This window comes from Monodon monoceros, unplaced genomic scaffold, assembly GCF_005190385.1.
Source record: "Monodon monoceros isolate NGI ecotype Baffin Bay Population unplaced genomic scaffold, NGI_Narwhal_1 Super_Scaffold_3, whole genome shotgun sequence".
In the NCBI taxonomy this organism is placed as follows: Eukaryota; Metazoa; Chordata; class Mammalia; order Artiodactyla; family Monodontidae; genus Monodon; species Monodon monoceros.
Genome location: NW_021703780.1, coordinates 50,217,111 through 50,229,369, shown reverse-complemented (window position 1 = coordinate 50,229,369; position 12,259 = coordinate 50,217,111).

Sequence of the window (12,259 nt, the reverse complement as noted above, 5' to 3'; positions counted from 1 at the left end):
GAGTTTATTTTTGTGTATGGTGTTAGGTAGTGTTCTAATTTCATTCTTTACATGTGGCTGTCCCATTTTCCCAGCACCACTTATTGAAGAGACTGTTTTTTCTCCATTGTATACCCTTGCCTCCTTTGTCATAGATTAGTTGACCATAGGTGTGTGGGTTTATCTCTGGGCTTTCAATCCTGTTCCATTGATCTATATTTCTGTTTTTGTGCCAGTACCATACTGTCTTGATTACTGTAGCTTTGTAGTATAGTCTGAAGTCAGAGAGTCTGATTCCTCCAGCTCCGTATTTTTCCCTCAAGACTGCTTTGGCTATTCGGGGTCTTTTGTGTCTCCATACAAATTTTAAGATTTTTGTTCTAGTTCTGTAAAAAAATGCCATTGGTAATTTGATAGGGTTTGCACTGAATCTGTAGATTGCTTTGGGTAGTATAGTCATTTTCACAATATTGATTCTTCCAATCCAAGAACATGGTATATCTCTCCATCTGTTTGTGTCATCTTTGATTTCTTTCATCAGTGTCTTATAGTTTTCTGAGTACAGGTCTTTTACCTCCTTAGGTAGGTTTATTCCTAGGTATTTTATTCTTTTTGTTGCAATGGTGAATGGGATTGTTTCCTTAATTTCTCTTTCTGATCTTTTGTTGTTAGAGTATAAGTAAGAGATTTCTGTGTTTTAATTTTGTATCCTGCAACCTTACCAAATTCATTGATTAGCTTCAGTAGTTTTCTGGTGGCATCTTTAGGATTCTCTATGTATAGTATTATATCATCTGAAAACAGTGACTGTTTTTCTTCTTCTTTTCCAAATTGTATTCCTTTTATTTCTTTTTCTTCTCTGATTGCCATGGCTAAGACATCCAAAAATATGTTCAATAATAGTGGTGAGACTGGACATCCTTGTCTTGTTCCTGATCTTAGAGGAAATGCTTTCAGTTTTTCACAATTGAGAATGGTGTTTGCTGTGGGTTTGTCATATATGGCCTTCATTATGTTGAGGTAGGTTCCCTCTATGCCCACTCCTGCAGAGTTTTTATCATAAGGTTGTGTTGAATTTTGTCTAAAGCTTTTTCTGCATATATTGAGATGATCATATGGATCTTATTCTTCAGTTTATTAATATGGTGTATCAAATTGATTGATTTGCGTATATTGAAGAATCCTTGCATCCCTGGGATAAATCCCACTTGATCATGATGTATGATCCTTTTAATGTGCTGTTGGATTCTGTTTGCTAGTATTTTGTTGAGGATTTTTGCATCTATGTTCATCAGTGATACTGGTCTGTAATTTTCTTTTTTTGTAGTGTCTTTGTCTGATTTAGGTATCAGGGTGATGGTGGCCTCGTAGAATGAGCTTGGGAGTTTTCCTTCCTGTGCAATTTTTTGGAAGAGTTTGAGAAGGATGGGTGTTAGCTCCTCTCTAAATGGTTGATACAATTCATCTGTGAAGGCATCTGGTCCTGGACTTTTGTTTGTTGGAAGATTTTTAATCATGGTTTTAATTTCATTACTTGTGATTTGTCTGTTCATATTTTCTATTTCTTCCCGATTCAGTGTTGGAAGTTTATACCTTTCTAAGAATTTGTCCATTTCTTCCAGGTTGTCCCTTTTATTGGCATAGAGTTGCCTGTAGTAGTCTCTTATGATGTTTTGTTTTTCTGCAGTGTCCATTGTAACTTCTTTTTCATTTCTAATTTTATTGGTTTGAGTCTCCCTCTTTTTCTTGATGAGTCTGGCTAATGGTTTATCAATTTTGTTTATCTTCTCAAAGAAGCAGCTTTTAGTTTTATTGATCTTTGCTTCTATTGCATTTTTTTCTGGTCTGATCTTTATGATTTCTTTCCTTCTACTAATTTGTGGTTGTGTTTGTTCTTCTTTCTCTAGTTTCTTTAGGTGTAAGGTTAGATTGTTTATTTGAGATTTTTTTTGTTTCTTGAGGTACGATTGTATTGCTATAAACTTCCCTCTTAGTACTGATTTTGCTGCATCCCATAGGTTTTGGATTGTCGTGTTTTCGTCGTCATTTGTTTCTAAGTATTTTTTGATTTCCTCTTTGATTTCTTCAGTGATCTCTTGGTTATTTAGTAGTGTATTGTTTAGCCTTCATGTTTTAGTGTTTTTTTATGTTTTTTTCCCCTGTAATTGATTTCTAATCTCATAGTGTTGTGGTCGGAAAAGATGCTTGATATGATTTCAGTTTTCTTAAATTTAATGAGGCTTGATCTGTGACCCCAGATGTGATCCATCCTAGAGAATGTTCTGTGTGCACTTGAGAAGAAAGTGTAATCTGCTGTTTTTGGATGTAATGTCCTTTAAATATCACTTAAATCTATCTGATCTGTTGTGTCATTTAAAGCTTGTGTTTCCTTATTAATTCTCTGTCTGGATGATCTGCCCATTGGTGTCAGTGAGGTGTTAAAGACCCCCACCATTATTGTGTTACTGCCGATTTCCTCTTTTATGGCTGTTAGCATTTGCCTTATGTATTGAGGTGCTTCTATGTTGGGTGCATATATATTTATAATTGTTATATCTTCTTGGATTGATCCCTTGATCATTATGTAGCGTCCTTCCTTGTCTCTGTAACATTCTTTATTTGAAAGTCAATTTTACCTGGTATGAGTATCACTACTCCAGCTTTCTTTTGAGTTCCATTTGCATGGAATATCTTTTTCCATCCCCTCACTTTCAGTCTGTATGTGTCCCTAAGTCTGAAGTGGGTCTCTTGTAGACAGCATATATATGGGTCTTGTTTTTGTATCCATTCAGTGAGCCTGTGTCTTTTGGTTGGAGCGTTTAATCCATTCACACTTAAGGTAATTATCAATATGTAGTTTGTATTACTATTTTCTTAATTGTTTTTGGTTTGTTTTTGTAGGTCGTTTCCTTCTCTTGTGTTTCCCACTTAGAGAAGTTCCTTTAGCGTTTGTTGTAGAGCTAGTTTGGTGGTGCTGAATTCTCTTAGTTTTTGCTTGTCTGTAAAATTTTGATCTCTCCGTCGAATCTGAATGAGATCCTTGCTGGGTAGAGTAATCTTGGTTTTAGGTTCTTCTCTTTCATCACTTTAAATATATTGCGGTACTCCCATCTGGCTTGTAGAGTTTCTGCTGACAAATCAGCTGTTAACCTTATGGGAGTTCCCTTGTATGTTATTTGTCATTTTCCCCTTGTTGCTTTTAATAATTTTTCTTTGTCTTTAATTTTTATCCATTTGATTACTATGTGTCTTGGCATGTTTCTCCCTGGGTTTATCCTGCCTGAGACTCTCTGTGCTTCCTGGACTTGGGTGGCTATTTCCTTTCCCATGTTAGGGAAGTTTTCGACTATAATCTCTTCAAATATTTTCTTGGGTCTTTTCTCTCTCTCTTCTCCTTCTGGGACCCCTATAATGTGAATGTTGGTGTGTTCATTGTTGTCCTAGAGATCTCTTAGGCTGTCTTCATTTATTTTCATTCTTTTTTCTTTATTCTGGTCCTCGGCACTGAATTCCACCGTTTTGTCTTCCAGGTCACTTATCCGTTCTTCTGCCTCAGTTATTCTGCTATTGATTCCTTCTAGTGTATTTTTCTTTTTAGTTATTGTATAGTTCATCTCTGTTTGTTTGTTCTTTAATTCTTCTAGGTGTTTCTTCTTATTCTCTTCTAGGTCTTTGTTAAACATTTGTTGCATCTTCTCAATCTTTGCCTCCATTCTTTTTCCGTGGTCCTAGATCATCTTCACTCTCATTATTCTGAATTCTTTTTCTGGAAGGTTGTCTATATCCACTTCATTTAATTGTTTTTCTGGGGTTTTATCTTGTTCCTTCATCTGGTGCATAGCCCTCTGCCTTTTCATTTTGTCTGTCTTTCTGTGAATGTGGTTTTTGTTCCACAGGCTGCAGGTTTGTAGTTCTTCTTGCTTCTGCTGTCTGCCCTCTGGTGGATGAGGTTATCTACGAGGCTTGTGAAGCTTCCTGATAGGAGGGACTGGTGGTGGGTAGAGCTGGGTGTTGCTCTGGTGGACAGAGCTCAGTAAAACTTTAATCTGCTTGTCTGCTGATGGGTGAGGCTGAGTTCCCCTCCTGTTGGTTGTTTGGCCTGAGGCAACCCAGCACTGGAGGCTACAGGCTCTTTGGTGGTGTTAATCGTGGATTCTGGGAGGGCTCATGACAAGGAGTATTTCCCACAACTTCTGCTGCCAGTGTCCTTGTCTCCACGGTGAGCCACAGCCACCCCCCACCTCTGCAGGAGACCCTCCAACACTAGCAGGTAGGTCTGGTTCAGTCTCCTATGGGGTCACTGATCCTTCCCCCTGGGTCCTGATGTGCACACTACTTTGTGTGTACCCTCCAAGAGTGGAGTCTCTGTTTCCCCCAGTCCTGTCAAAGTCCTGCAGTCAAATCCCACTAGCCTTCAAAGTCTGTTTCTCTGGGAATTCCTCCTCCCATTGCCAGACCCCCAGGTTGGGAAGCCTGACATGGAGCTCAGAACCTTCACTCCAGTGGGTGGACTTCTGTGGTATAATTGTTCTCCAGTTTGTGAGTCACCCACCCAGCAGTTATGGGAATTGATTTTATTGTGATTTCACCCCTCCTACTGTCTCATTGCGGCTTCTTCTTTGTCTTTGGATGTGGGGTATCTTTTTTGGTGAGTTCTGGTGTCTTCCTGTCGATGATTCTAGGCTTTTTTTTTTAACCTAAATAGACATTTCTCCAAAGAAGACATACAGATGGCCAAAAGGCACATGAAAACTACTCAATGTCACTAATCATCAGAGTAATGCAAATCAAAACTACAATGAAATATCACCTCACACCAGTCAGAATGGCCATCACCAAAAAATCTGCAAACAATAAATGCTGGAGAGGGTGTGGAGAAGAGGGAGCCCTCTTGTACTGTTGGTGGGAATGTAAATTGATACAGCCACCATGGAGAACAGTATGGAGGTTCCTTAAAAAACTAAAAATAGAACTACCATACAACCCAGCAATCTCACTATGGGACATATACCCAGAGAAAACCATAATTCAAATAGACACATGCACCCCATTGTTCACTGCAGCACTATTTACAATAGCCAGGTCATGGAAGCAACCTAAATGCCCATCAACAGAGGAATGGATGAAGAAGATGTGGTACATATATCCGATGGAATATCACTCAGCCATAAAAAGGAACGAAATTGGGTCATTTGTAGAGATGTGGATGGACCTAGAGACTGAGTGAAGTAAGTCAGAAAGGGAAAAACAAATATTGTATATTAATGCATACATGTGGAATCTAGAAAAAAGGTACAGATGAACTGGTTTTCAATGCAGAAATAGACACAGATGTAGAGAACAAATGTATGGACACCAAGTGGAGAAAGCGGGGAGGTGGGTGGTGGTGGTGGAATGAATTGGGAGATTGGCATTGACATATATACACTAATATGTATAAAATAGATAACTAATAAGAAGCTGCTGTATAAAAAAATACAGTTACCTGCCTCTGTCCCCCTGCTTCCTCAGTCCTATCAACTGCTAGGCATCTCCTGGCCAGCTGAAAATCATCAGTCAGGTACAATCTCTGGCAAAGTTTGCTCAGGTGAGCCATTAACTGCCGCACTTGCAGCCGTTGGGGGAGGGCCACACCGGCTGGTAAGGGGTGTTGGGTGTTCTGGTTCCAGTGGGGACCCACTTTCCAGCTTAATGACATCTTCAAGCTCCCTTGTGTCTGCTCGTAAGGGCACTAATCCCATCATGAGGGGCCCACCCTCATGACCTCTCTAACCTAATTTCCTCTCAAAGACCTTACCCTCTAATAACATCACATTGAGGTTTAGTGCTTCAACTTATGAATAGGGTGAGGGACACAAACATTCAGCCCATAACAGCGGGAAGGTGCAATAAAGGAAAGAGTTGGCACCAATGGATGTCTGCTCTTGCCTCAGAGGGTATAACTGTGTCACATGGCCACATTCAGCTATAAGAGTGGCTGAGAAAATGAGTTTTTGGCATTTTCAGTTTCAACAATAGAGGTAAGCATGAGGTTGAAAATGGAGGCTGGGCCAGATCCCCTGCAGTATCTGCTATGGAGCCTTTATTTGTCGGCATTATTTTCTGAGGAGCTACCTATTGATGACTAAATGTGGGCAGTGTGTTAGTTTCCTTAAAAAGGAACAAGAGATGCTAATGAACTTTGGGGAGCTTGCTGTCCAGGGAGGGAAGTAGATCAGTAGGTCACCATCTATACAGTGTGACAAAGGCTGTGAGAAAGGACTGGCTTTACCACACTGTCCTGTAGAATAGGAGACACAGAGGATGGACTTGGCCAGTTGGCTTGAGAGAGGCAGTTGTTTTATCACATGTTGGGGCAATATTCTTGGTGTCTAATGTGATTGTGGGTGAGGAATAGACAGGAATTGGATGCTATCCCTCACTTTGCAGATTTGGAGAATGGATGATGGTTAGATAAGAAGTTTAATTTTAGCATGTGGAGTCTAAATGCTCTTCTGGGACATTTGACAGGAGCTATCCAGCATGCAACTGGAAAACCAATGGCTAACATCAACTCGGCTCTCACTCTGGGTCAAGCACTAAGCCAAGCTCTTCAAATGGACAAGCTTTCCTAAATCTCACAACATGGCTGGTCCCCAGTACATCATCCCCACTTTACAGAGGAGGAAACTGAGGCTTAGGAAGCTTGACTAACTCATCTAAGTTTACAGAGCCAGTAAGTGGTGGCATCCAGATTTGAGCCCAAATAGCCTGATTCCAGCCTCTGTTCTTAACCCTTGATGAATTCAGCAGATATTTCCTGAGCGTCAATGATGTGTTAGACGCTGTTCTAGGTGCAGGTGATACAGTGTATAAGACAGACAAAATTTTTGTCCCCATGGAGCTTATCTTTCAGTGTAAATAAAAAATACAATATTGTATAATAAGTAAATCTTGTTAACAACATATGTAATAAAATAATGGATTTTAAAATATATAACCATTTTATAAATCACATGTAGTAATGATGGAACCATGTAATAACAAGGCTTTAATTTTAGTGGTGATTTTGCTGCCACTGTAGCACCCCACTTGTGGCAGAACTGGGGCCCCGTGTGGGGTTAAGGTAGCACAGGACCTGTGCTGGGACTGACACAGGGATGGTAGTGACACTTCTGTGATGGGACTACAGCGTGGACACCCAGGGGACCAGGTTTCCAGGAGGGAAAGCCTGACTGGATGGTACTGGTTTTGATCAGAGCTTTGTCATGGAGGATCAGAGATAAGTGTACGTGATACAACGAAGACACCAGGGCAGGACAGGCCAAGACAGAACTCAAGGTCAGATAGTAAAATGGCATATCTGGGACAAAACTCAGGTGTTTTCTCTGAGATCTAGCATGCAGCTAAAGATAAGCAGGGTGGGTTTGAGTTAGTCTGAAACCATCAACCTCTTTCTGTTTTCTTTCCAACCTCAGGGTCATGGTCAGAGATTGGACTTGATATGGGAGGCTCTGTTTTGTTAATTACATGAGGTTGGATCTCATTTTAGATTTTAGAGAGGCAGGCTGTAGAATCATACCAAAATTTTTTTTTTCCTTGCGGTACACGGGCCTCTCACTGTTGTGGCCTCTCCCATTGCGGAGCACAGGCTCCAGACGTGCAGGCCCAGAGGCCATGGCTCACGGGCCCAGCCGCTCCGCGGCATGTGGGATCTTCCCGGACCAGGACACGAACCCATGTCCCCTGCATCAGCAGGCGGACTCTCAACCACTGCGCCACCAGGGAAGCCCATACTATAAATTTGATTAAATAGGGATGGGATATCTTTGGTTGAAGAAAAGGAATCATAAACTATCGTATATCCAAAGAAAATAACACAGCTACAAAGGTCTATGCCCATAACACTTTGTTTTTAGGGATGAGGATTTTTCAGGAAATTATTTAAGTCATGCACTGATCTTACTATCAAAATAGGAGCAAGTAGAAGAATTAAAGGAAACAAAAGGAAAACAGCTGACTCAAGTGAAAAAGGGAGAAATTTCTTTAGCAGAATGATTGAGATCTTAGGGCATAGTCTAGGCAGATATGAAATGGAAATCGAGATCTTGGAGGCTGGATGAGACATATCTAAGAATGGACAGGAGAAGCACATCTATCCAACCCCCCTTCCTAATGAAGGAATTGCTGTTCAAGTGCTCTAAGATCAGAGAAGGTCTCTCATCTCAGAGAGGAGATGGGACAAATTTCCCCGGGGGTCCCTGACTTTAGGAAATGATTGAGGAGTGTCTCTATAAAACTGCAGTTAGGTCTTCCTTAATAAGAACAGTTGGGTAAGCGCCCCTTGAGGACTGAGGTAGCTGTGCACAATATTTGGACAGATGTGAATGAGGAGGCCCGAGAAGCCAGGATAAAATACTCTAGGCACTGAGTTGTGAATTGAAAACTGGTACAGTTACCAGTTATCACAAGTGGGAAAGCAGGAAGTGCCTGTGCCTGGAGGGAACCTGCCAGGGAAAGTTATGGAATTAGGGTCCCCTCCAAGGGAAGGCACAGGGCAAATAAGACGTACTCCAGGGGAGCCAGGCAAGATAAAAATAAACGGGGTCAGTCCTGAGTTGAGTATTGATCTGAGGAGGTCAGTCCTCCTGAGTGGGATTGAACAACTCAGGAAAGTGAAGATAGATAAGATTTGTTTAAAAATTATATACTTGGAAAACTGTTGACTCCCTGACTTGGTATCAGACACTCTGGGGGACCCCAAAAATGCAAACTCTTGAGGAGGAAGTTAGAAAGACAAATGTCTGGGCCAGAAAAGCAATATGAAAGCAAACAGAAAGAAAGCGCTGGGCCAGTATAAAGGTATCGCCCTACTTCCCATAGGGGAGGCGAGGGGTCCTTCAAGAAGCAGAATAAACTGCTGACATCTCACCTGTGGCTTCTGATGGGAACAGAGGTTCTCAGACACCAGAGGCCATCACACTCAAGCAGAAAATGGAACAGAAGGAAATGTTAAAAGGGCCACAACTTTCAAAAGCAGAAGAAAGGCGGGGCCTCAGGGAGCATAAAATAGAGGACGCTCTTACCAAGCCCCCAGGGCATAGGCTTCTGAGCCGTCCCTGAGCAGCATCCTGGGGATGCTGAGAGTGTAACTGGCAAGACTCATTGAGGTGATGAGGTTGTGGAAATAAACAGAGACCACCTGAATGAGCACAGAGGCTATTTCCAGAGTTTGCTATAGCAAGGGGGTCCGCCGTCATCACCTGTGTTTGCCAGAAACTCAGAGGCAGGCAGGAAAAGGGGGAGCTTTATAGTGAAAAATAGGAAAGGCATCAAGAGTGCTCTGATTGGAGGCTGTTGGCACAGGGAATCTGGAAGTGGGCTAACCTGAAGTGAAGCATCTTATGTGCCTGATTTGGGGAACAGAGTGGGCTTTCTCTGGTTGGTTCTGAGTTGGAACTGGGAGCAAACATTTGGGAAGCTGGAGGTTGTTGACCAAGTCCTGGCTGTCTGGGCTGATTGCTGCAGAGGTTGTGATTTGGCTTCCTGGACTAGTTGCTGCAGAAGTTATGGGTCAGAGTTCTATTTTCATCTATTGTCTGGCCATTGTCTGTTTGTATATTTGGTCTCTCAAGAGTGAAACTGCATCAGAGAGCAGATTTCATGGACCTGCACATTTCCACAGCAGGAAACCTGTGTCTTGGATTGTAAATGGCTGACCACAAAAAAATGTAGAGGTGATGCCACAGTTCTCAGCATTTTTCTGGCCTTGTGCACAGCTCTGGGCATGTACAGAGCCCTGTGCGTATGTGTGGACATCTGGATTTACAGGGATGTTTCAGAGATTTTCAGAGATCTTTATGGACTTTACTTTTCAAGTTTCTTTTCAGCTTGTTGTTTGTCCCAACTGTTATTGCCACCTCAGGCAAGTGCAATATCAAACAATTGTTGCTGATTGTTTTTGATAAATACCCCCAAGGAAAAGGTTGTTCACTCTGAGTAAGCTCTGAGTCAAGTCACATAAAGACCTGCTTAGTGACAATGTCCAGGGAACTGCAAGAGAGGTCAAATAATAACAGTTTTCTGGAGTGGTGATTCTGGGGACTCCAAGCCTATCTGCTTCCTCCAGTGGCTGCTAAGCTGCTAGTTTTCACTCTGATTGCAGAACTGTGATTTTCAAGGCTACTGTGAAGCTGGGGAGAGGAGGGAATCAGAACAGGGCAAATTAAAATGACACAAACCTGGCTATTCTTACCAAGATTCGGTTCTTTTCCTTGCATTGTTGCAAGCCTTTTGTTACTTTCCAGAGTTTTGGAAAAGTTGATTTTTACAATTTTGCTGATATTCTCATTGCTTTTCTGGAGAAGCAGATTTTCGGAGGTCCTTACTCTTACATCTGGTATCTTTGATTCTGCTTCTGCAATATTTGCTGGAATGTATATACTAGTATCTCTTCCTTCAGCCGTCTGTCATCAGTGTTCTTTTGTCATCAGGCTTCTTTTTTTTTTCCAATTTCCAGACTAAGTGGGTAAACTATTAGTCATTGTCCAAGACTCAGGATTGATCCATCCCTTTCACCATCCCTTTATTTAGGCCAAGTGGATAATCAGATGTACTACTTCAAGTTTTGTCCAGGAAAGTATTCCTCAATACTTTTTCACAGACACTTCAGAGTGAATCAGTAATATTCCTTTTGGCTTGTGCCACAATATTGTGTAGACCATTTGTAAACCAGACCTGAGTTTTATCTTCCTCAGTCAAACAGTTACAGAAACGTTTCATGAGGCTGCAGGTATGGTTTAAGGGATAAATGGCAATGCAACAAGAGTGATTGCTATGGGAGTCTAAGCCAGTGCAACGTACTTGTGCTTCCAGGACCTGTTAAGCCCGATCTTGGATAAACCACTTTCATATGATGATGGATTACTGCTATGTATACCGACCTTTATGGTTGGTGGGTCAGATAAAGATGGGAAGTTAATGATGGGAAGCTCAGACAACATGGTCACTTGATACCATGATCAGCCTCTACCCAGGGCACAGTAGTGAGCCAACAACTATTTCTCACAATTAGGATAATTACAGATGAAGAAGACATGGCGTTACTCTGAATTCTATAGATATCTGCCCTTGAATTCTCTGATTGGGGTTTACCAGAAGTTCCATTAAGCATCCCTGTTTGCCACAACATCCTGGATACCATTGTAACTGCTGGACTTTGAGCCCCAAGTGGCAATCCAGTCTGCATGGCAGCCTGGACTTACTGTACAGCCTTCTATTCCTCTGAGCCCCAGTAATTATTAGCCACTTTATTCGTCATTTGATAAATGGAACGTGTGGTGTATGTGCTTCCAATAGCCAAAGAGGCCCTATAGTTCTTGTGCCCCCCTCTTAGTGATAGGTAGACAAAGTATAGCAATTTGTCTTTCAGTTTAAAGGGACTAGACCCCCATGCCCCAGACCACTACACACCTAGGAACTTCACTTGAGGCAGGCCCCTGGCTCAATGGGGTGTATCTTTCATCCCGACAAACTTGTGTCTTACTAAATAGAATAGAAAGTTAGTGTTATTTTCTAGATTCAATTGGTGAAATACCACCAATGTAAGGGAGCAGTGTGATACTCTGGAATGTCGGGATAATCAAGTTCCCTCAAACCAGATAATGAGAGGAGAGTTAATATAAACCAGATAATATGTGCTGTTACACATACAGTACATACATACCAGCTTGTGCTCTTTTCTCACCCACTTTTAAATTTTATATGAATGAATAAATTGTTTTGAATAGGTAATGTAAGTGAATAGTACAAAATTACAAATGTACAAAAGTATTTATAAGGCTTCCCTGGTGGCACAGTGGTTGAGAGTCCGCCTGCCGATGCAGGGGACATGGGTTCGTGCCCTGGTCTGGGAAGATCCCACATGCCGCGGAGGGGCTGGGCCCGTGAGCCATGGCCGCTGAGCCTGCGTGTCCGGAGCCTGTGCTCTGCAACGGGAGAGGCCACAACAGTTAGAGGCCCGCGTACCGAAAAAAAAAAAGTATTTATAGGTAAAAGTGCATTTCCCCATGACTCCACACCCTAGTCACATAATTCCCCTTCCTAGGGACAACGGTTGTTTCCAATTTCTTGTCTGTCTATCCATTAACAATGTCTTAAGGAATAAAAATACATACACACATATATGTATACGTTTATATGCCAGCATATATGTTTGTATATATATATATATATATATATATACACAAATATACATATACACATAACAGCATACATACATATCTTTGTAATACAAATAATA